The following is a 22,922-nucleotide window of genomic DNA, read 5'->3' as shown; positions in this document are numbered from 1 at the left end:
CCGTGGCCAGCAGCATGGAAATGTCTCTGTCAGCAGCATTATTCCCCAGGGACCATGGGCTCTCGCAGCCCCACAGCCTGACCCCGAGCCTGCTGTCCCTGAGATGTGCCGCTTGCCTGCCACTGTGTCATCGTTCTCTGCTCCCCCTCATCAGCCTCAGGGAGGTGACCCAACACCTGGGCAGGCAAGCCCCAGCTCTGGGTCAAAGCCCTCAGAGACTTTTAATAGGAACAAATATGGACGCAGAGTGTAAAAGCGGGAATAAAAATAGAGGAAACTGCAGGGGCGGTTTCTGCTGCCCGTGGTAAAGGGAGATGTTTCCCTGGTGCTCACAGCTCTCCCAGCTGCACAGAGCTCTCCTCCCTCCTGGCTGCACCCAGCTGCACAGCAGGGATGGGCTCTCCTGGTCTGGGGCTCAGGGACTGTTGCTCACCAAGCTGCGGTGTCACAGCCTTTGTGTCCTCATGGGGATGTGCCACAGACACCTCTTCAGCATCATCATAGCCCATGCTCCCCAGGGACAGGGACGAGGTGTCTCCTTCAGCTCCAGGGACCCCAGCACTTCTCCGGGAGCGCAGGCTGCCCCCTGCAAGCAGCAAGGCAGGACAGTGCAGTTGGCCCATGGGGTCTGTACATCACCTTCCTCCCTGCTCCTCACCACATTCGGCTCCTTCTCCCACCCACAGTCCCTCCAAGGAAAACTCCTGCGGCAGGTTCCCCCTCCCCAGGAGGTTTGGGTGTCAGGACCATAGCGACAGGGGTGGCACCAGGGATGGCACCCCAGGAACCAGCAGCGCTATCTTTCCCTCTCACCTCCGAGTGCATCCCTGGAGCCTGCTCCCTCCTCTGGCACCCTGGGCATTTCCCAAGCTCCCTGCTCAGGAGCAGCACCCTCCCCAAAGTCAGGAACCTCCTTGGCATCATCATAGCCATCTGCTGGCTTGCCTCCAGGCACAACAAGAACATCTGAAAGGAGAGGGCAGGTGCTGACAGTGAGAAGATATGTCCTGTAGAGCAGAGGATAGGACGATGCACATGGAAACACAGGGTTGAGACACTGGTATTGGCAGCACCACAGGAGACCCCCATGTCCTCCCCATCTCTCATGGTGACACTCAATGACACCTCTATCCATCACATGTCTACAGGGAGACCAACACCTTCCTGTCTCCATTACCTGGTGCTGATCTCAGACCATCCTCCTCCTCGGTGTCCCCAGGGTAGGGCTGCAGCTGGGTCAGGGACTCTTCTGCATAGGAGACTGGAGAGATGCACAGCAGGTGTTATGGAGGGAGCCCCACTGACCTGTCTCATGGTCAACGCTGCTGGGGAAGGGGGACCCACAGAGCTGGGGCTGCATGAGGAGGAGGGCGGGGAATTTAAACGGCTCCCCCAGGACAAACACTGTCTCAAAGGTGCTCCCAGAGCTGCCCTAGGACAGCCCCTTCCCTCACTCCTCAGGTGTCACATGGGGTGCAGGGGCAGGAGGAGAGGGGCTGTGCAGCTGGGACGGGCAAAGCTGGTGGGGAGAAAGCTCCTCTCCTGGACCCACACCCTGGATGCTCCCCCACAGACAACACGGCCCCAGCGCTGCAGGGCCCATAGTGTGGGGGGCTTCAGGGGATCATCTCTGGGTTGGGACCAGGGGAAAGTGTCCTGCAGATCTGCCTCCAGGGAGGACACACACCCACCTGAGCGACCAAACCTCGCCTGCTTCTCCCACACTGGGCTGTAACCGATCTCCTCGTACACGGCCTCGGGAAAGAGCTCCTGAGCTCTCCTGGAGCCTGGGGACAGAGGCAGGGCTGGCCCAGGGAGAGGCAGAGGGGTGATGGGATCCCACTGTGCTCCCCAGACCTGTTGCTTGGGCCAGCCCAGGACTGGTCTGACAGCGCAGCCCCACTGCACTGTCCAGGTACGGCTGCTGCATCTCCAGTGAGGGGAACGTTGCTGTGGAGATCATCTGGGGCAGCATCACCCTCGCATCATCCTTTCAGAGACAGCGCTCATGCCCCTCTGGCCCCTGGGACATGCCCCCTTGTCTGACCCTGTACCAGCTCCCATGTTTCCTCTCCACCTGGAGCTGCTCCCTATCTGCCCCATGGTTCTACAGCAGGGCCCCTGCCCTGCCATGGGGTGGGCAGGGCTGGGCAGAGGGACAGGCTGGGGACCTGACACCTCGAAGATGGACCCTACTGCCCCATGCTCCTCCTGTCATCTCTGTTCCCCCAGAGCCCCTTCCAGCACTACCCAGAGCACTGCCAGCCTTGGCCGTCCCCAGCCTGCCATTTCTCTCCTTGCCCCAGTGCTAGCCTTCCATGCTTCTGGGTTCTCTCTAACCCTTGCTGCTGGTGCCCCATGGCCAGGCAGTCAATGGGGCGGTGCATGGCACAGGTGGCAGCACACAGTCTCATCCCCTCCAGCTCTGCCTGTGACCCTCACTGACACCCCACAGCACCCCACAGATCTTTCAGGAGACATGTCCACCTGGGACTGCTGTGGAAGGACCCACCTCTGTGTCCCGACCTGGCCCTTAGCACTTTCCCAGCCAGGAGGGCCAGGAGCAGGCAGAGGAGGGCCCCCAGGATGATGCAGATGATGACGGGCACAGGGACTCTCCTGCTGCTGAGCAAAGGGCCCCGCGTGGGACCTGTATGGGCAAGAACATGGAAGGGGCAGCACCAGGACTGGGAGAGGATGGGACAGCACCAGCCCTGACTGCCATCACACAAGGCAGCAGGGGTAGAGGGTCCCAGGGGTGACTCATAGGCAAACATCCACCATGCTGAGTACATTCCAACCATCCCCAACTCCACCACCACCACCCCAGTGCCTCCTCCTGGGAGTTTCACAGCCCAGCAAGGAGCCCCTTCCATCCAGCTGTGGGTCACATCCTGGCCCCAGGGATACCCAGCCTCAGGCAAGAGGACCAGTTACCTGCTCGGGTTGGGGATGCTGCTGTCCTGGGTGGAGCTGCAGAAGAGGAAAAGGAGAGCTGGGCTGAGAGGGTGGGTGTGCAGATATCAGGGAGCCTCTTCCCCAACACACCACGTGTTTGTCTGTAGATATTTCTGACACATCCCACCCAAATTGCTCCTCCAGTAGTGCCAGAAAGGGAGACCGGGACAGGGCCCAGGGCCTCTGCTCTGGGTGGCAGGCAGCCCAAGTGGGACAGGCTGCCCAGGGAATAGCTCTGGGGCTTTAGGGCCCCATGGGCAGTGCCCAGAGGACACCCAGTTCCACCCAGGCTGCTCTCTGCCTGGCACCAGGCTCCTGCACTCTGCAGGAACGCTCTTGCTCTTGGGAGGTCAGGGGCCATGCCAGGACCAAGGGGGCAAAAGACCTTCCCCAGCTCCCTGCCAATACTCCAGCAAGGGGTCCCAGCCCTGCCGCTCACCTGAGCAGCGCACGGCAGCGTCTTCCTTATGCCGGCAAGCACCGCCATCCCCGGGCCGGGCCCAGCAGTCCTGCAGGGATGGCTCTGTCCCCCGGCACTCCACCTGCTCCAGCCAGATGGGGCCTTGCCCCATCCCAAATGCAGCCTCATTCAGGGCAGACACTGCAGGACCACAGCCCAGCTGCCTGCACGCCACCTCGGCATCCCGCATGTCCCAGGAGTCGTCGCACACCGTCCCCCAGGAGCCACGGTGCCACACCTCCACTCTGCCCGAGCACCCGTCCTCGCCTCCCACGGCACGAATCTTCTCCCTGTCTGGAGAAGGCAAAGACCTCCCATGGCACTGAGACAGCAGGCAGAGCCCTGCCACACAAGAAGGGTACACAGAGGAGCAGCTCAATACCTGTGCAGCTCGTGGAGTTGGGGCATGGGGCCAATGGCTCCGGGGACATTTCTGGGCGTGCCCCTGAAGAAAGAAACACTGAAGTGAAGGGGCTGGTGTGTGGGATGGTGCAGAAGAGAGCGAGGCTGAGCTCTTCTTGGGCCTCCCTGTACCATCTTGGTCATGGCAGCAACTGAAGCCCGGTCATTCAGGGGACACGCGCAGGACTGGGGGGACCCTGATTGTTCAGCCCCTAAAGGTCCCTAGCTCACAGAGCAGCAGTAGTGTGTCTATGGAGGGGAGGCTCTTCTGAAGCCTGTCTGATCTCTTCTGAGACCTCCCCTGGCGATATCTCTGCCTCCCCCAGGTGCTGCTGGCAACCTGGGTGACAACTGCTGCTGCACTTGTGTGGCTTTGGTCATGTTTGTGCCACCGGCAGCAGAAGGGTCTGACATGGAAAGGAATAGCCCCTCTACGTTTGGCTGTGCATAGAGGAAAGCAGGAGCTGGGGTGACACTGTGCCCAAGTGGCTCTGAGTTACCATTGCAGGTGAGGTGGATCTCGTCTCGCAGGTCTTCACATGACTGTGGATCCCAGGGAGTGGAGGGACACTGCCAGAAGGAGCTGGTTTTCTCCCCACACTGCACATTATCCAGCCATGCAGGGCCAGACACCTTGCCATAGGGCAGGCCTCTTTCCAGGGATCCTCCATCCCCACAGCCCAGCTCCTTGCATGCCAGCGACACTGTGCTGAGAGTCATCGAGTTGGAGCAAATGCTTCCCCACGTCCCGTTGTAGAAAACCTGCAGGCGCCCGGAGCAGCCGTCGCTGTTCTGCAGCCTGAGGGCCAGGAACTCTGGGAGGAAAGGCAGCAAGGGGGAAGAGGCTGGTGTGGGGCTGTGGGAGCCAGGACACCTCTGCACTTCCCAGGCCCTCAGCCAGGCAGGGGCAGGGCCAGCACGTGCCCCTTGCACCCAAGAGCAGAGAGAAGTCCCTGATGCACAGACATCCCTGCCCTTCCTGCTAACACTCGGGGATGGCTGAGCTCCCCAGGGAGCCCCAGAGGGACTGAGGGTGCCCATGCATGGGTGTCCACAGGATCATGCCGGGGTTCAGTGGCAGCCAGGGACAGCCTTGGCCATGCCCAGCTCTCCCCACGTCCTGGCCTCCCCGGCAGCAGTCTCCCACCACAGCTGCCAGCACAGACCTGAGCAGATGACTCCCGCATCCTCTTTGTGCCCGCAGTCGTGCTGCCCCCAGGGCCTGGCAGGGCAGTCCCAGAGAGCAGCTTCGTCCCCAGAGCAGGTCACGCCATCCAGCCAGATCTGCCCAGAGCCTTCCCCAAACCGAGCAGAGCTGGCCGCCTCCACCGCCCCTCCACAGCCCAGCTGGTGGCAAACGACAGCAGCATCAGCCAGGTCCCAGTCGTCATCGCAGATGGTCCCCCAGCTGCCCTGGTAGTAGATCTCCACTCTCCCGGCACAGCGCCCAGCCCCGTTCACCAGACGGACCCGCCGGCTCCCTGCAGTGGGGAGAAACCCCAGTGGCTGTCAGGGCCTGGCTACCCACACAACCCATCATCTGGGGGGCCCATGCATTGCCGCTCACCCCAGCAAATGACTCCCACGTCCTCTGCAACCCCTTCCGCCAGTGCACTCTCGGGCAGGGAGGTGTTGCAGAGGGTCAGCTTGGTCTCATTGCCTGTGCACCGGACCCCTCGCAGCCCTACGGGGCCCGTCCCTCGCTCAGGCTTTGGGGGGTTGTAGGCTGCCTCTGCCTGTCCGCACTGCAGCTGCCGGCACACCACGTTGGCCTCCTGCACGTCCCACTGCTCATCCAGGACTCTGCCCCACGTCCCGTGCTGCAAGATTTCCACTCGCCCGTCGCACCGGCTCCCTCCACCCACCAGCCGCAGGGACGCAAAGCCGGCTGAGCCTGGGGAGAGCAGAGATGCCACAGCCATCGGCAGCACTGGGGAGCATGGCACCCTTCAGGGAGGAGGGCAAGGGGGACTTTTCCAACCAAACAGGACAAGTCTGAGCCTTGTGCTGACAAGAGGAGAGGGCAAAGCCCGTGCCTGCTCTGCAGCTCACACCCAGCTCTGCTGCTGCTGGGGGCACCCAGGCAGCTCCTGCTCCTGCCTGGACGGTGGGATGAGCCTCTGCAGGGCTCTCTGTGGGGATGGCATGCGGTTGTCTGTAGCCAGAGGGATGGAGCAGAGCCCCGCCGCCCTGTCCTGGGCTCGTCCCACAGGAGAGAAATACAGGAGCACAGGCCTTGCAGTGGCACAGGGGCCTAAGCCGCCGCCCTGAGGGCAGGTGCCTGCCTCCATTCAGTCCTCAGCTCTCCCACAGCACAGCGGTCAGCCTGACCAGGCAAAGCCCTCCAGAAGGCTCCTGGGGACACAGTGCTTTCTCCAGGGAGAAATTCAGCCTGGTACTGCCATGGGACCCCTGCTTTGGGTGGCCATGTCACACACAAGGGGCAAAGGGATTCAATGCTGCATTTTCCCAGCACTCACCTGAACAAATGACAGCGGCGTTGTTCCCATGGGAGCACGGTGAGGCCCCCAGGGTGATCACTGGGCACTGTCCCAGGTGGACTTCAGTCCCGTCACAGTGGAATGAGTCTCTCCAGACTGGTCCGAGTCCTCTCCCAAAATGCCCTCCTCCAGGAAGGGACTCGGCAAACCCGCAGTTGAGTTGACGACAGAGAACGTGGGCATCCGAGAGATCCCAGCGGGAGGCACAGAGGGTCCCCCAGGTCCCCAGCACCTGGACCTCCACCCTCCCCGCACAGACCGTGCTGCCGTTCACCAGCCTGAAGCCTGTGTACTCTGGGGAGAGAGGAGGAGGACTGAGGGTGGATTGGTGCTCTTGTACCCTCAAAAGCTGGCGGAGAGGCCAGAGGCACAGCATGCCTTTCTTCTCCCTCTGCACTATTTTCATGCTGCAGAAAAACCACCAGCCCTCCTGTCCTCACGCCCAGCCCAGCACAGACCTTGCTCTCTTCCCCGAACCCCGGGACATCCCCGGTGTTCAACACCCCACCCTGAGTCCTTACGTGTGCAGGTGACAGCAGCGCTGTTCATGTGGGTGCAGGGCTGGTCCCTGCGGGACCCCCTGGGGCAGGAGATGAGGAGGGATTCATTCCCCACACACTGCAGCTCTCCATCCCACATGGGACCCACCCCTTCTCCAAAGTGAGCTGCCCCAGCGACAGGCAGGGCCACCCCACACTGCAGCTCCCTGCAGACCACGTCAGCAGCTTTGGGACCAAAGTGGGAGTCACAGACAGTTTTCCACTGGTCCCCATCATGGATCTCCACACGTCCTGAGCAGTGGCTATTCCCTTCTACCAGCCGGACAAATCCTAGAAAAAACCAAAGTAAGTGGGAGTTCCCAGATTCCTCCGACAGATACAGGACCACATCCTGGATCACCTCCAATCAAGCTGTGACCAAATAGCCCATTGCAAATCCCAGAGGAAAGTGTTGGGGGAGTATTGTTCACACAAACACATCAAGGCCCCCATGCACCCCTTCTCTAAACCATCACAGCACTCAAGGTTATGTGTCTGTTGCAGCACCAGCACAGCTCGGACACCCCGCTGCTCCACGAGGCGCCCTGTCCTGCCCGGCATGGTCCCACCAGCACTGCAGTGGTGTGCGCAGTTCGGGTCCGGGAGAACTGGCCCAGATGATAATGACTGCTGCAGCCTGCTCAGCCCCTGCAGAGCTTGCGACCAGGCAGGACCATCACCTTCAGACAGCCAGAAATGCACCCTGCTCCCAGGGCTGTTCTGGGGTGTTGGGAGGTTGCTGTTAGGGGGAGATGTCACAGAGAGCAGAAATGCTGCAGCTGTTACCATGGCTGGTGCCTGTCCAGCCCTCTCCGATGCCTGCTCGGAGGGGGTGTCCTCAGCCAGGCACACAGGGCTCTGTCCACAGGTGCACAGGTCCCAAGCCAACATCCAGGCAGAGGGACAGGAGACCTGCATGTCCCCCTGGGATCATGCCGGGTCAGAGGGTGACAGCAGGCACAGACGAGAGTCAGAAAGTGCTGCCAAAGCCTCTGTTTCATGGGGCAGTGTGGGGAACCACGGACAGGCAGGAGAGGCAGGGCAGCAGGTCAGCGCTGCCTGCATGGGGCTATGTCCCTATGGGGCTGTCACAGCCCCAGGGACGTCCTGTTACCAGCCCGTGTATGCAGTGATGCAGAAGGGAGCAGCCAGAGTCAAGCAGCTGCCAAGCTCCCAAGCCTTGCAGGAGCTGGCTGGACCACACAGCCGAGCCCTGGGGACAGGCAGTGAAAGGGCTGTGTGCCACCCTGCTCCTCTCCCAGGGCCCAGCACTCATGCTCTCTGAAAAGCCCTTTTGATTCAGTTGAGGTACTCATGGCTGTGAAGGGCAATGACCCAGGGGACCAGCCATCTCATGCCCTTCCTCCAAGGTGTGCAGTGCCAAGCAAGTCCCCCTGGTTTCTCCAGCACAGGGACCCTCAGCACTGTTGTCTGGGAGCTGGCAGAATGGGTGGAGACCAGTGGGGATCAGTGGACACCCCAGGGCAGGGATGGAGGATTCATCTGCAGCCCAAGACACTGACTGAAGAGGGGCTGAGACACTGCGGCAGGGTTAGTTCAGCCTGGGCTAGGCTCCCTCTGGGCTTTTCCCAGGCACTGAGAACACCAGCAATGACAGTCCCAGGTCAGCAGTGTGACCGACCACACTGGGCAGTGCTCCGGTGCCTACCTGTTGGTCCCTGAGGGCACACACAAGATCTCTTCCCCTATCACATGCCCAGAGGGGGGGAATAGGCTGTTCCCTTACCTGAACACCTCACCCCAGCATCACCAGAATGAAGGCAGTTATTTTCACCCCATCCTCCGTGTGTGCAGTCAGACAGGGCAGACTCGGTGCCATTACAGCCAACATCATCCAGCCAAATGGGGCCAGATCCTGGCCCAAAGACTCCGTACTGAGGAGCTCCAACAGCAGACCCACAGTCCAGCTCCTTACAAACCACTGCAGCATCCTGCATGTCCCAGTCATCACCACACACGGTCCCCCTCTGGCCCTGTTGTTTCACCTCCACTCTCCCAGCACAGTCGTTGTCGCCGTCCACCAGCCTCACGTCCACAGCCCCTTCAAACACTGACAAAGGACCAGTCAAGACAACACTTATCCCCAGTATGCAACTCTGGGGGAGCCCCTGCCCTGGTCCAGCCAGAGGTGCCACGGTGGAGCCCACTGCCCTCCAGGCTGTCCCCAGGGCAGTGCAGGGCTCCCTTCTATCCCCACGGGCTGTGCAAGGCTGGGGATGCCCAGCTCCAACCCTGCTGGGTCATTTGGGGCCCCACAGACTTTGGCACTTCCTTCCACCCCAATGGCCCCCTGCAAACTGACCCCTGGCTCATACCCACCCAGAGCACCCACTCCTCCCCAGCCAGCACCCTGAGAAGAGACCTGCCCCCACCATGGCTCCCCCAAGCACACACTGCTGCTTCTGCCCAGGTCCTGAGCTCCCCTGGACCACAGCCTGCCCTGGGCATCTCCCAGCTCATGCTCCACCCTCACGACTTTCTGTGTCCCCTGTGGTGCAACAGGATGATGCCAGTGAGCCCTCCCAACCCATGCCCCCTCCTTGTCCTCGGGCATCAGCCCAGCCGTGCCCTTGTCTAGGATGCCCCAGGAAGGTCACCTCTCTGCCAGCCTGTGGGAAGAGGTACCCCAGTTCCCTTGTCTCCACAGGCACAACCTGCCCCCCCTCAGGCTGGAGCTCACCCAGTGTTCAACACCTCACCCTGAGTCCTTACGTGTGCAGGTGACAGCAGCGCTGCTCATGTGGGTGCAGGGCTGGTCCCTGCGGGACCCCCTGGGGCAGGAGATGAGGAGGGATTCATTCCCCACACACTGCAGCTCTCCATCCCACATGGGACCCACCCCTTCTCCAAAGTGAGCTGCCCCAGCAACAGTCAGGGCCACCCCACACTGCAGCTCCCTGCAGACCACGTCAGCAAATTTGGGTCCAAAGTGGGAGTCACAGACAGTTTTCCACTGGTCCCCATCATGGATCTCCACACGTCCTGAGCAGCGGCTCTTCCCTTCTACCAGCCGGACAAAGCCTGGGAAAAACAAAGTAAGTGGGAGATCCCAGAGTCCCCTGACAGATACATGACCACATCCTGCATCACCTCCAAGCAAGCCATGACCAAATAGCCCATTGCAAATCCCAGAGGAAGCTGTTGGTGCAGCATTGGTGAAACAAAAACATCCAGGCCCCCTTGCACACCTTCTCTACACCATCACAGCACTCAAGGTTATGTGTCTGTTGCCGCACCAGGCACTGCTTGGACAATCTGATGCAGCACAAGGTGCCGCGTTTTGCCCAGCATGGTCCCGCCAGCACTGCAGTGTGGTGTGCGCAATTCAGGTCCGGGAGAACTGGCCCAGATGATAATGACTGCTGCAGCCTGCTCAGCCCCTGCAGAGCTTGCGACCAGGCAGGACCATCACCTTCAGACAGCCAGAAAAGCACCCTGCTCCCAGGGCTGTTCTGGGGTGTTGGGAGGTTGCTGTTAGGGGGAGATGTCACAGAGCACAGAAATGCTGCAGCTGTTACCATGGCTGGTGCCTGTCCAGCCCTCTCCGATGCCTGCTCGGAGGGGGTGTCCTCAGCGAGGCACACAGGGCTCTGTCCAGAGGTGCACAGGTCCCAAGCCAACATCCAGGCAGAGGGACAGGAGACCTGCATGTCCCCCTGGGCTCATGCTGGCTCAAAGGATAACAGCAGGCACAGACGAGAGTCAGAAAGTGCTGCCAAAGCCTCTGTTTCATGGGGCAGTGTGGGGAACCATGGGCAGGCAGGAGAGGCTGGGCAGCAGGTCAGCACTGCCTGCATGGGGCTATGTCTCCGTGGGGCTGTCACAGCACCAGGGACGTCCCAGTACCAGCCTGTGCATGCAGTGATGCAGAAGGGAGCAGCCAGAGTCAGGCAATGGCCAAGCTCCCAAGCCTTGCAGGAGCTGGCTGGACCACACAGCCGAGCCCTGGGGACAGGCAGTGAAAGGGCTGTGTGCCACCCTGCTCCTCTCCCAGGGCCCAGCACTCATGCTCTCTGAAAAGCCCTTTTGATTCAGTTGAGGTACTCATGGCTGTGAAGGGCAATGACCCAGGGGACCAGCCATCTCATGCCCTTCCTCCAAGGTGTGCAGTGCCAAGCAAGTCCCCCTGGTTTCTCCAGCACAGGGACCCTCAGCATTTTTGGCTGGGAGCTGCCAGAATGGGTAGAGACCAGTGGGGATCATTGGACACCCCAGGGCAGGGATGGAGGATTCATCTGCAGCCCAAGACACTGACTGAAAAGAGGCTGAGACACTGTGGCAGGGTTAGTTCAGCCTGGGCTAGGCTCCCTCTGGGCTTTTCTCAGGCACTGAGAACACCAGCAATGACAGTCCCAGCTCAGCAGTGTGACCGACCACATTGGGCAGTGCTGCAGTGCCCACTTGTTGCTCCCTGAGAGCACACCCAAGGTCTCTTGCCCCGTCACATGCCCAGAGGTGGGGAACAGGGAGTCCCCTTACCTGAACACATTAACCCAGCATCACCAGCGTGAATGCAGTTATGTTCACCCCATCCTCTGTGTGGGCAGTCAGACAGGGTAGATACAGTGCCATTACAGCCAACGTCATTCAGCCAAATGGGGCCAGGTCCTGGCCTGTTGCTCCCTGAGGGCACAGCCAGGTCCCTTCCCCTGACCCACCCCTAAAGATGGAGAACAGGCTGTCCCCTTACCTGAACACATCACTCCAGCGTCAAACCTGTGTTCACAGTCATGTTCACCCCATCCTCTGTGTGGGCAGTCAGACAGGGCAGACTCGGTGCCATTACAGCCAACATCATCCAGCCAAATGGGGCCAGATCCTGGCCCAAAATGTCCATATTGAGGAGCTCCAACAGCAGACCCACAGTCCAGCTGCTTACAAACAACTGCCGCGTCGTTCATGCTCCAGTAGTCACCACACACGGTCCCCCACTGGCCCTCATGTTTCACCTCCACTCTCCCAGCACAGTCGTTGTCGCCATTCACCAGCCTCACCTCTGCAGCCCCTTCAAACACCAACATGGCACCGGTCAGGGGAGCTCCAAGCCGCAGCACTGCAGGTCTGGGGGATCCCCCAGCCCAGGCCATGTCAGAGGTGCCAGGGTGGGAGCCCTCTCCCCTCCAGGCTGTCCCCAGTGCGGTGCGGGGATCCCTTCTGTCCCCACGGGCTGTGCAAGGCTGGGGGTGTGCAGGTCTGGCCCTGCTGGGTCATTCGCCATCCCACCGCACAAGGCACCTTCTCCCACCCCAACGGCCACCTGCCCCCTGCCCACGCACACCTGCACACTGTGCCCAGCCCTGCACAGGGCACCCGCTCTTCCCCAGCCCAGCACCCCCTGAACAGCCCCGTGTACACAGCCCTGCAGCTTCCCATGCAAACCACCTGCCCTGCCACCATCCAAACCCACCCCCACCCCCAGGGCTTTCCCTGTTCCCACCGAGACCATTCCAGTGATCCCCACACCCACATCCCCTCCTCGCCCCTGTTGTCGGCCCAGCCCTGCACTGGGACAGGCCCTCCAGGAAGGATGTCTCTCGATGCAGATGCCCCCGTCCCCTTCTCTCTGCGGGGCACAAACTGCCCTCATGGGCTCAGGGCTCCCCTGGAACAAGGGGGCAGTGAGCAGCACACAAAGCCTCTGGGGTACCCCAGAGGTTGGCAGTGCCCTGGGGATCTCTGCCTGCTGCCATCCCCAGCTAGGCCACCACCGGCTCCAGAGGCACAGTGCTGGGGAACGGGGGGTCCCCAAAGGCTACCCCAGGACAGGGTGTCTCTGCGTCCAGCCAGGCACAGGCTGCCCCAAACACCGGAGCCCTGGAAAAGGACATGCTCTCTCCCACCCAGACAGGCAGGCACAGGCTCCATGGACTTGAGCACCTTCTGGCCCTCACCTCAGTAGCACCTGCAAAGAAACCCCATTCCCGGACACATCCCGATGGCCATGCTGCTACCCGCTGGGCCTGGGCTGGGGGACAATGGAACTGGCACTTACCGCTGCACAGCTGTACCCAGAGGAGCAGCCCCAGCATCCGAGGGGACAGGACTCCCTCTGTGCCCATCCTGAGCCTCCTGCCCTGCCAGCACATCCCTGCTCTGCCACACTCCCTGCCACGGCTCCTGGGGACTCCTGGGGACAATGACGACAGCAGGGCAATATATCTCTGCAGATGCCAGCCCAGCTACAGGATGAGCCAATTAAAGCAGCAGGGCCTTTTTCGACATTATCGGGAGCTATCTCCCCTCCGACACAGCCCGGCCCTCCAATGAACTTCTCCAGCGCCATTCATGACCATATATAAGAGATGGCTCTGCTACAGGTGTCACGTCACTGTGGTGGGGGGCCGTCACAGGACAGGGCTGCTTGTGTGGGGGTAAATGGATTTTTCACCCCCTCAACCCTGCTTTCTCAACCAGGAGCACTGAGCATCTCCTATGCCAGGCACAGCCAAGAGCCCAAGGTGAGAGTGTCCAGCCACCCTCGTGCCGTGGGAAGCACAGGGCTGGGGCTGCGCCGGAGGCTGTGTCAGGAAGGGAAGGAAACAGCCCCTGTCCCTGCTACAGACGCCGCTGTGCTGGGAGCAGCAGCTGGGAAAGGGCCTTAGCCCAGGCCAGAGCCCCGTCCCAGGAGTGCTGGCTCACCCTTCCTTCCCTGGAGAGCCCCATGGAAGGTCCCTCGCAGGAGCCGGAGCTGGGACATGTCCCTGCCCTGGCAGCAGACGTGCAGCCCAGAGGCTCAGACAGATCCCTGACTGTCAGCGTGTCACCGAGGGGCCGTTATTCCCCGCGGGCGCATCGGGAGCTCCAGCCTGCAGGTGCACAAACCACAGCCCACGTGGCCTCGCAGCACTCCCCACGCTCCCCCCGCAGCGCCCAGGCAGGAAGTCTGTGGTTTCCTCCTGGCGCCGTGCCCAGGCACATCCCTGCGGGGTCCCCGAGCCACCCCCACCCCAACTGCTCCAGCCAGGGCTGCAGGGGCTGCTCCTTCGGCCTCGCAGGCACGGGGCCGGGCAGCTCCCGTCCTCCGTGAAGCCCTTGTGACAGCACACGGCCGCTCTGCACCGAGCCCCAGTGCCTTGGGGTGCCATCGGTGATGTGACCACGGCCACTGCTGTGTGCTCATGGGTTATCCTGACGGTGACCTCACACCCTCCTACTGCTGGCACTGTGTGTGCATGAGTTACAGTGTCACACGTGTGTGCGGTGTATGGACTTCTGCTGATGATGGTTCTTCCAAAAAGCTGTATTTGGGCGTGGTCGAAATATTGTTTTGGTCACATCAGAAGCACCTACAGAAACTATGTGCCAGCTCCTGGCCTACCAGCTACTCAGGCAGCAGTGACATCACAAGCTCATGCACAGCCCCTGGCCTATCTGCTACTCAGCCACAGAGGATGTCATAGCATCTAACTCTGATATTGGCCTGCTCCTGGCCTATCGGCCATTCAGGCACCAATGACCTCAAAACCACCTACAGAAACTATGGGCCTGCTCCTGCACTACCAGCTCCTCAGGCAGCTGTGGCATTAGAAGAAGCATCTACACATGCCATGGGCCTACTCCAGGCCTATGAGCTACTCAGACATGACATGAGACACATCAAAGACCAGAGACAACCATCCGCAACTCCAAAACCTTAGTGTTCCTCAAGGACTGGACATGATTGTCCCCAAAGTCCAAGACCTAGACATTGCCCAAGGACTGGAGATGATTGTCCCCAAGCCACAAGACCTTGGTGTCCCTCAAGGACCATTGATGACCAACCCTAGACCCCTAGATCTTAGTGTTCATCAAGGACCATCAATGACCACCCCCAACACCAAGACCTTGATGTCCCTCAAACCCCAAGACTTTGGTGTCCCTTAAAGAGCAGCAATCATTGTCCCCACCCCCCTGACTCCCCTAGACATTTTGGGGGTGCTGGTGGCCACCTCAGCACCCTGTTTGTCTAGGACCCCACACCCCAGAGGACCACGGGCCATCCCACCACTGCGGGGGGGATGGTATTTCACCCTGGGGTTTAATTGCCCCTGCCTGAAAAATCCCGTCAGCAAGAAGACCTGGGAAAGCAAGATCAAATGTTGGGCCCGGTCACTGCGGCAGCCGCTGTCTGCTGCGGGGGATGCCCCCAGCCACATAGGGTGGGGTATCCCCCACTTGTACCCCCTCGTTTGTACCCCCATTTATAGCCCCCATTTATAGCCCCCTTTTTATAGCCCCTCAGTTATAACCCTATTTACACCCCTCCCCATATATATGCCCCTTCTACTCCGCCATATATATACTCTCCGTATATATCCCCATATATATACTCTCCATATAGACCCCCATATATACCCCTCCCCATATATAATCTCCATATATATCCCCATATATATAGTTTCCATATATACCCCTCTCCATATATACCACTCCCCATAGCTACCCCCTATATATACCCACCATTTACCCCCGCTCCTGTCCTGCAGGTAGGTGGAAGTCCTTGGGGACCCCCCCCCATCGGGGGCGCTGCCAGGTGAGTGTCTTGGGGGGTTCCCACGGGGGGGTGGGGGGAACACCCCCTTGGACCCCCACGTTGCTCTGTGGAGCCCCCAAACTACCCCAAAATTACAGCAGGGGCCCCCAGACTACCCCCAGGGACCCCAAAACTGCCCCAGAGGCCCCCATATTATCCCCAGGGAAGCTGAATTACACCCAGGGACACCCAAAACTGCCTCAGGGACCCTAAATTGCCCCCAGGCACCTCCAAACTGCCCCAGTGATGACAAAACTGTCCCAGGGATCCCCAGACTACCCCAGGGACCCCTCAACCTATACCAGGGACCCCCAAAATTACCCCCAGGAAGCCCAAACTGCCCCTGGGTCCCCACAGCTTCCCCAAGGGACCCCCAACTTCCCCAGGAACCCCTAAAACTACCCCCAAGGAACTACAACATCCCTAAGGACCCACAAACTGCACCCAGGGACCTCCAACTGATTCCAAACTGCACCAGGGACCCCCAAACTGCCCCTAAAGCTGCTTAAATTATCCCCAGGGACCCCCAAAACTACCCCAGGGATGCCTAAAACTGCCCCCAGGGACCCCCAAACTACCCCTAAGACCAGTTGAATTGCTTTCAGGGACCCCAAATTACCTCAGGGACCCCAAAAACTATCCCTATGGACCCTCAACCTACCCCACGAACTCCGCAACTGCCCCAGGACTCCCCAACTGTCCCAGGGACCTGAAAACTCACCCAGGACCAACCACTTTCTAGGGATGCCCAACATCTCCAGGGACACACAGATTAACCCAGGGACCCCCAGATTACCCCAGGGACCCCCAAACTACACCACAACCTTGCAAACTGCCCCCAGGGACTCACAAATTACTCCCAGAAACCCCCAAAACAACACCAGGGACCCCTAACTTCCTCACTGACCCCAAAACCACCTGCCATGGGAGCCCAAACTCCCCCATGGACCCAGAATTGCCCACAGGGAGACCAGGCCTGCCCCCACGGACCACCAACTGATGCCCAAGTGCCCCAGGGATACTCAACACTACCCCACCGATGCCCAAAATACCCCCCAGCACCCCCCAGATCCTAGTGCCCCTACATCCCCTCCCTCTTCCAGCCGTCAGCGAACCCCAAATCAATCGACCCCCCAAAACCAAAAGCGCTTGGGAGGACCCCAGTTCAGAAAGTGAAAATGGGAGAGGGTGGATGGGCCACCCCATCTGCCAGGAGCCCCCCTTCAACCCCGCAGATCCCCATCATCCCCCATGAGCAGTGATGGGGAGATGGACAGTGACGATGAAGATTTACAGGTGCAGCTGCGAAGGCTGCGGGAAAAATAAGTTGGGGGGGTCATGGGGAGGTTTTGGGGGGTCTCCCCAATACTGGACCAGCTCTGTCCTTTTGCTAGGCTCAGGGTCTGTACTGGGGGAACATCCAGACATGCATGGGCTCACACATCCCCACACCCTGGCAGACCCCAGAGCAGGGCTGTCTGCAAACCCTCATGGGGGCCATGGCCAAGGCAGGGAAGGGGTCGGGTGCTGGGGTGGGCAGTCAAAGCTGGGTGGCTGCAGGGGAATGAGGCACTGAGGTCGCTTGTGGGAACTGTGCCGGGAGGATGTTTCCCCAGCCCTGAATGCACCCTGTCCCAAGTGGTGGTTGCACAGCAGAGGTCTAGGGCCACATGTGGGGATGCAGGTGTGGGCCAGCCCAGGGACAGGGACAGGGATCTCAACAAAAGCCATGATGCTCCAAGAACCTCCCACACTGATGGAAACCCTAAATTGCCCTCAATCCCCAGCCAGGCAGGGCTGTCACCCCAGTCAGTGCGATTGCTGTGGAGACCCAAGAGACATGCTGGGCTGGGAGGTGCAGGGCAGCCAGGACTGACCCCAGCACTCCCAGGAACCTCTTTGCAGCCACAGCAGCTGTCCATAGTTGGGATAGGACTCACTGATGATCTCTCCATGGCCAGGGATCTCTTGGGGCTGTAGCCACTGGCACTGCCTGCTGGGAACCCCAGACCTAGTTCTGAGCCCCAGTGCCCTGCACTACAGCTCTTAGTACCTCCCTTCCCATGCCACCATCCTCTCTCAGGAGCACCACCAAGTGCATTACTCCCTGACCAGGTATGCAGAGGAGCTGCTGGAGGTCTTCTCTGCTCACCCATTCTGCCCCAAATATTGTTTCGGTGCCAGCCCACAGGCACGACCACATTCCCTCTGTGTTAGGTGCTGGGTGTCTCCACATGCCCTCCTCTGAGCCCAGGCTGGGACCCACAGGGTGTCTCTCTGCTCAGAGCTGGCCACAATGCCTGGCTGTGCAGTCACAGGGGATCCTGGTGTTGCCACACTTCGAGAGAAGGTTGTGGTTGTCCTTGCTCACAGTAGGCATGAGGATGTGTCTGGCAGTCAGGAAGGAAAGACAAGGACAAGAGACAATGAGGACAAGAAGCAGGCAGGGAAATGTCAAATGAGGTTTAAGGAAAATTACCACATCTTTATTGTCTGGGTCTGGGGCCCAGACATTCTCAAAACTCAAGTGGAGAAAGCACTCACCAACCTGATCTAACGGACAAGCTCTCCCTGCTCAGAGCAGAGCGTAGCACTGGACACCTCCACTGGTTCCTTCTGACTCTTCTTGGTGGCACCTCTGGAGATGGCCTAGTCTAGTCTAGAGCGGGATGCCTAAAACAGGGTCCAGCTGGGTTTTGAATATCTCCATGCATGGACAATCCACAACCTCTCTGGACAACCTGTTCCAGTGTTCAACCACCCTCACCGTAGAAATGTGTTTTCTTGTGTTGAGATGGAAGTTCCTGTGCTTCCCTTGCTACCCCTTGTCTGTTACTGGGCACCACGGAGAAAAGCCTGGCTCCCTCTTCTTCATTCCCTCCCGTCAGGTATTGATACTCATGGACAAGATCCCCATGAGCTTTCCCTTCTCCAGGCTAAAAAGTCCCAGCTCTCTCAGCCTCTCCTCCTGAAGGATGCTTGTGTGCCTTCATCATCTTTGTGGCCCTTTGCTGGACTCGCTCCAGTCACTCCATGTCTCTCTTGTACTGGGCAGCCCAGCACTGGACACAGCACTCCACACGTGGCTTCAGCAGTGCTGACTAGAGGGGAAGGATCACCTCTCTCCACCTGCTGGCAAACCTCTCCTGAACGCAGCCCAGGAGGCTGTCGGCCTGCTTTGCCACACAGCTGCACTGCTGGCTCGTGGCCGGATTGTTAGCCACCACGACCCCCTGATCCTTCTCTAGAAACCTGCTTTCCAGGCAGTCAGCCCCCAGCCCCCAGTACTGGTCCATGGCGTTATGCCTGCCCAGGGGCAGGACTTTGTCTTTCCCTTTGTTGACCTTGATGAGCTTCCTCTCTGCCCACTTCTCCAGCCTGCCCACGTCCTTCTGAGCGGCAATGCAACCAGCCGCTGTACCAGCCAGCCCTACCAGTTCTGTATCATGCACAAACCTGCTCACGATGCCCCTGGTCCCATCCTCCAGGACTCCAATGAAAGGCTGTATAGAACGGGACCCATATCAACCCCTGGGCTACACCCCTGGTGATTATCCTCCAGCTGGACTTTGTGCCACTGGACACAGCCCTCTGGGATTCAGGCACTTTTCCATCCATCTCATTTTCCACTTCTCTAGTCCATACTTGCTCTGCTTGTCTACAGGGGTATCATGGGAGCCAGGCTGACAGCTCCCTGCATCCTCCTTCCTGCCCTGCTTCAAGATAGGGTTTACATTTGCTTTCTTCCAGTCCTCAGGAACCTCGCCCAATCCCCATGACCTGTCTCGTCCCACTCGGTGGGTTGCGAGATGGGTGAATCTTTTTGATTCCCCGGGGATTTGTGTACCGACAAAGGCCGATCTCTGCTCGGCAGAGCCGCCGGCCGGTAGAGTCACGACAATGACTCAGAGGAACAGTCAGACTAGCAAATTTATTAACTAGCAAACTACAAACTTAACGAACTAGCAAGCTCAGTGAACCAACAGAGGCAATTTGGCAATGGAGTTATTTTCTGGGCAAGCCGTCACAATTCATCCAAAACTCATATGCCCAGATATATATATAGTGGAAGAGTAGAGAAAAAGAGAATTGAGAAAAGGAAAAGAGAAGAGAGGAAGATAAAGAAAAGGAAAGGTATCACCACCCTTGGATCCCGCGATGACGGTGACAGACGTGGCAATCCTCCGGTGATGGGTGCGCGCCGTTCCCTTTGAAGGAGTCTCTTTATACTGTAATCCCTGCCTCAGGTCACAGCCCTGGAGGATTTAAGTTGCTCTGGTCCTCAAAGGGTTGCAGGCGCTGGGGGGAGGGGGGTAGGGCGTGGTTTGCGAGGAGTTTCATTCCAATTTTCCGGTGATTGTAGGCCCATTCCTTAGATAAAACTCTGTGTGACCTCTGGCCATAGATGGTAACTGTGCATCCTCCAACGCGCTCTTCTCATCCCGTGCTAGCCGACCTGCCGTCACCATGCAAATCACACCTCATCTCTCCACAGTGTTTGAGACATTGACTCTTTCAGTCTCTCACATGACCTTTCCAACATGATGTCAAGTGGCCTTGCAATGACATCAGCCATCTTCCTCAGCACTCACCCTATGCATCCCGTCAGGTCCCAAGGACTTATGCACGTGCACTTTCTTTAAATGTTCCCTAACCTGAGACTGCTGCACCAAGGGTAAGTCTTCCTTGCTCCTTGCCTCTGGTCTTGGGGGCCTGGCATTCCAGCAGGTTGTTCTTACCAGAAAACTCAGACAGGAAGAAGGCATGGCCTTTTCTTGGCTCTTTCTTGGCCCTTTCTGTGCCCTCTGTCAGCAGGGTCTCTGCCCCACCTAGCAGCAGGCCCACATTTTCCCGAGCCTTCCTCTTGTTCCTCGCATTGTTGTTGAATCCTTGCTTGATGCCATTCACATCCAGACTGAATTACCAGATTGAACTCGAGATGGGCTTTCCTGACACTCTCGCTGAATGGTTGGGAGGTTCTTGGTGCCCTCCAGAAGCCTCCTGCATGTCTTGTGCCCTGCTGTGCTGCCCCTCAGGCAGATGTCTGACTGGGTAATATCCCCTATGAGGACCAAGCTTTGGGAACAAGAGGCTTCTACTTGTCTGAGGAAGGCCTCGTCCTTTGCTTCTTCTTAATATGGTTGACCCATAGCAGACACCAACTACAACGTTATCCACGTTGCTCTGCCCACTAAACCTCATCCATCAGCTCTCACCTGGCACTAGGCAGAGCTCCATGCTGTCCTTCTGCTTGCCCACATACAGGGCAACTTCCCCTCCTCACCGACCTGCCCCATCCTTCCTAAAGAGCCTGCTTCCGTCCATGGCCACCCTCCAGTGGTGTGAGCTCTCTGACTCTGTTTCTGGTATCTAAGTAGGATTATAGCTCAGGAACTGCCCACGGACTCCAAACTCCTCCTGTTTGCTCCCCGCACTGTGTGCATTCCTGTCGAGGCACATCAGAGGTGTGCCCAGCCATGCTGATTTCCCTGCTGAGATTGAGGGCTACTTGACAGGTGCCCACAAACAGCCCTGGCTGAACCCTTTGCTTCACCTCCAACTTCCTTCTTCCCTGTTTCCCCCCTCCCAGCTTCTTCCCTTTGCTCATCCTCCAACCCTCCCCTACAAGAAACCCACCTCTGTTTTCCCTTTGCTCACTGGCCCTGGCTTTGCTTGCCTGGTGCCTTCTGTTGGTGTTTCTGGGACGGCTGCATTGCGAATTCTTACCTTGGTCTGCAAGTCCGTTAGACTAGGACCTCCTTTTATTATCCGTCATGTCCTCATGCTGTCATCTTGTTAGAGGCACCACAGGACAGGGTGAGCCACCTACACACACACATTAACAGCTGACACAATGAAGATTCACTTCATGGGGACCTTGAGAAACTCTGGGATTCGTCCAACAGAAACTCACCAAGTTTTACAAGGAGAAGTGGCCAGTCCTGCAGCCAGGACAGAATAACCCCATGTATCAGGGTAAGCTTGGAGCTGACCAGCTGAGGAGTGACCCTGAGGAGAAGGCCATAGTCACTTCAGGGGATGCTACAGAGGCCAGTGCAGCATGCTGACCATGAATAAGGCCAGCTGCATGTGGGGCTGAATTAGGAGGAGTGTGGCCACCCAGGCAAGGGGAGTTACCTCCCTCCTTGACTCAGCAGGGGTGTGGCCACATCTGAAATAATCTATGCTGGTGTGGGTCTCCATGTTCTGCAGGAGTGGGGAGAAGCTGGAGAATGTTCAGAGGACGTCTGCTAAGGCAGAGTTAAGGGGCTGAACACATGACTTGTGTGGAGAGACTGAGGGGCTTGGGATTCTTTTGCCTTGTGACACAGAGGCTCAGGGCAATGTCACAGTAGCCTGCAGCTGCTTGAAGGCTGCTTTCAGAGAGGATGAAGCTTTTCTTTGTAGAGGAAACTGCATGAGAAAGGAAAGAGTTAGAGCCTGAGCTTGGGCATGATCAAAAATGAAATGTCACTTGAAGGGTAGTGCTGTGGTGCAACAGGTCACCAAGGGCAGTAAGGGGTGTGTGTCTGTGATGAGCCAATGGCTTTGTGTTTGAAAGACCTCAGTACAGGTAGGAATATGTGAGGGTGAGAGCAAGGTGGGGAAGTTAGGATAGTGTGTCTAGAGCCTGCAGGGAACAGGCACAGGCGTGGGACAGTGTAGGACATCCTGTGGCAGAGATGGCTGGCAACGCTATCTGAACAAGAACTGTTTTAGACAGAGAGATAGGAAGGGGTAGTTATAATCACAGTTAAGGAGCTGATTAAGGAGTTAATCTGACTTCTGAAAGATGGGGCAAGTTTCTAGTTTCCTGAAGCTCAAAGCAACAACCTGGTAGTTGGGAAGTATCTGAATGAACAAAAAGCAAGGCGAGGAGGAAAACTCTCCCCAGCACAAGACTGCTGGCCCAGAGGCTCCTCAGGCTACTCCTGCTGCCCCTGCGACAGAACAGCCTGCCCCGAGCTGCTGCATGCAGCAATAAGTTTCTCTTTGTGATTTCACCCCACCGTAAGCACAGAGTTGCTTCTTTGTTCTTCTCTAGGGATTTCCCCATCCCCAGGGCGCGTTTCCCAAGGCAGTGTGTCCATGCTGGCCTAGCCAGCCATTCCTTCCCGTCCCTGTGCTCCCTGCAGGGCCCTGAGCTGGCTGTGCTGCTCTGCAGGGCAAGTGGGCGGTGGTGCCTGGAACCCACAAGGAGACAATCCCAGGCAGACCCCTGCTGATCATTCAGCACCTCCTGGGGCACTGGGCATGAAGGCTCAGCCCAGGCCCATTCCCTAACCCATGGCCCTATGCCCTCCTGCCCTCAGCCCATGGAGACCTTGAGCACAGCAGTACAGCTTTGTAAGTGCAAGTTTCTTCAGCCTGTCCTTCACTTCAGTTTTGCAAGAAGAGCCCAACCTCCAGACACCGGCACTGAGGAAATCCCCTTTTATTGCAGAGAAGTGACACGGGAGGCCAGCTGTACCGTAGTACCAGACACACGTACAGAGTCCTCTGGGTCAGACCGGCTGGGTTCATGCCCC

At 58.6% G+C, this 22,922-nt stretch overlaps 1 pseudogene; it reads right to left on the bottom strand.

The window, feature by feature from the left end:
- Window positions 1-329: 329 nt before the first annotated feature.
- LOC142403603 (scavenger receptor cysteine-rich type 1 protein M130-like) lies at window positions 330-22,917 on the bottom strand (annotated as a pseudogene).
- Between the last annotated feature and the right edge of the window lie 5 nt (window positions 22,918-22,922).

This window comes from Mycteria americana, unplaced genomic scaffold (genome assembly GCF_035582795.1).
Source record: "Mycteria americana isolate JAX WOST 10 ecotype Jacksonville Zoo and Gardens unplaced genomic scaffold, USCA_MyAme_1.0 Scaffold_39, whole genome shotgun sequence".
In the NCBI taxonomy this organism is placed as follows: Eukaryota; Metazoa; Chordata; class Aves; order Ciconiiformes; family Ciconiidae; genus Mycteria; species Mycteria americana.
This window is presented reverse-complemented; position numbering and strand designations above follow the sequence as displayed.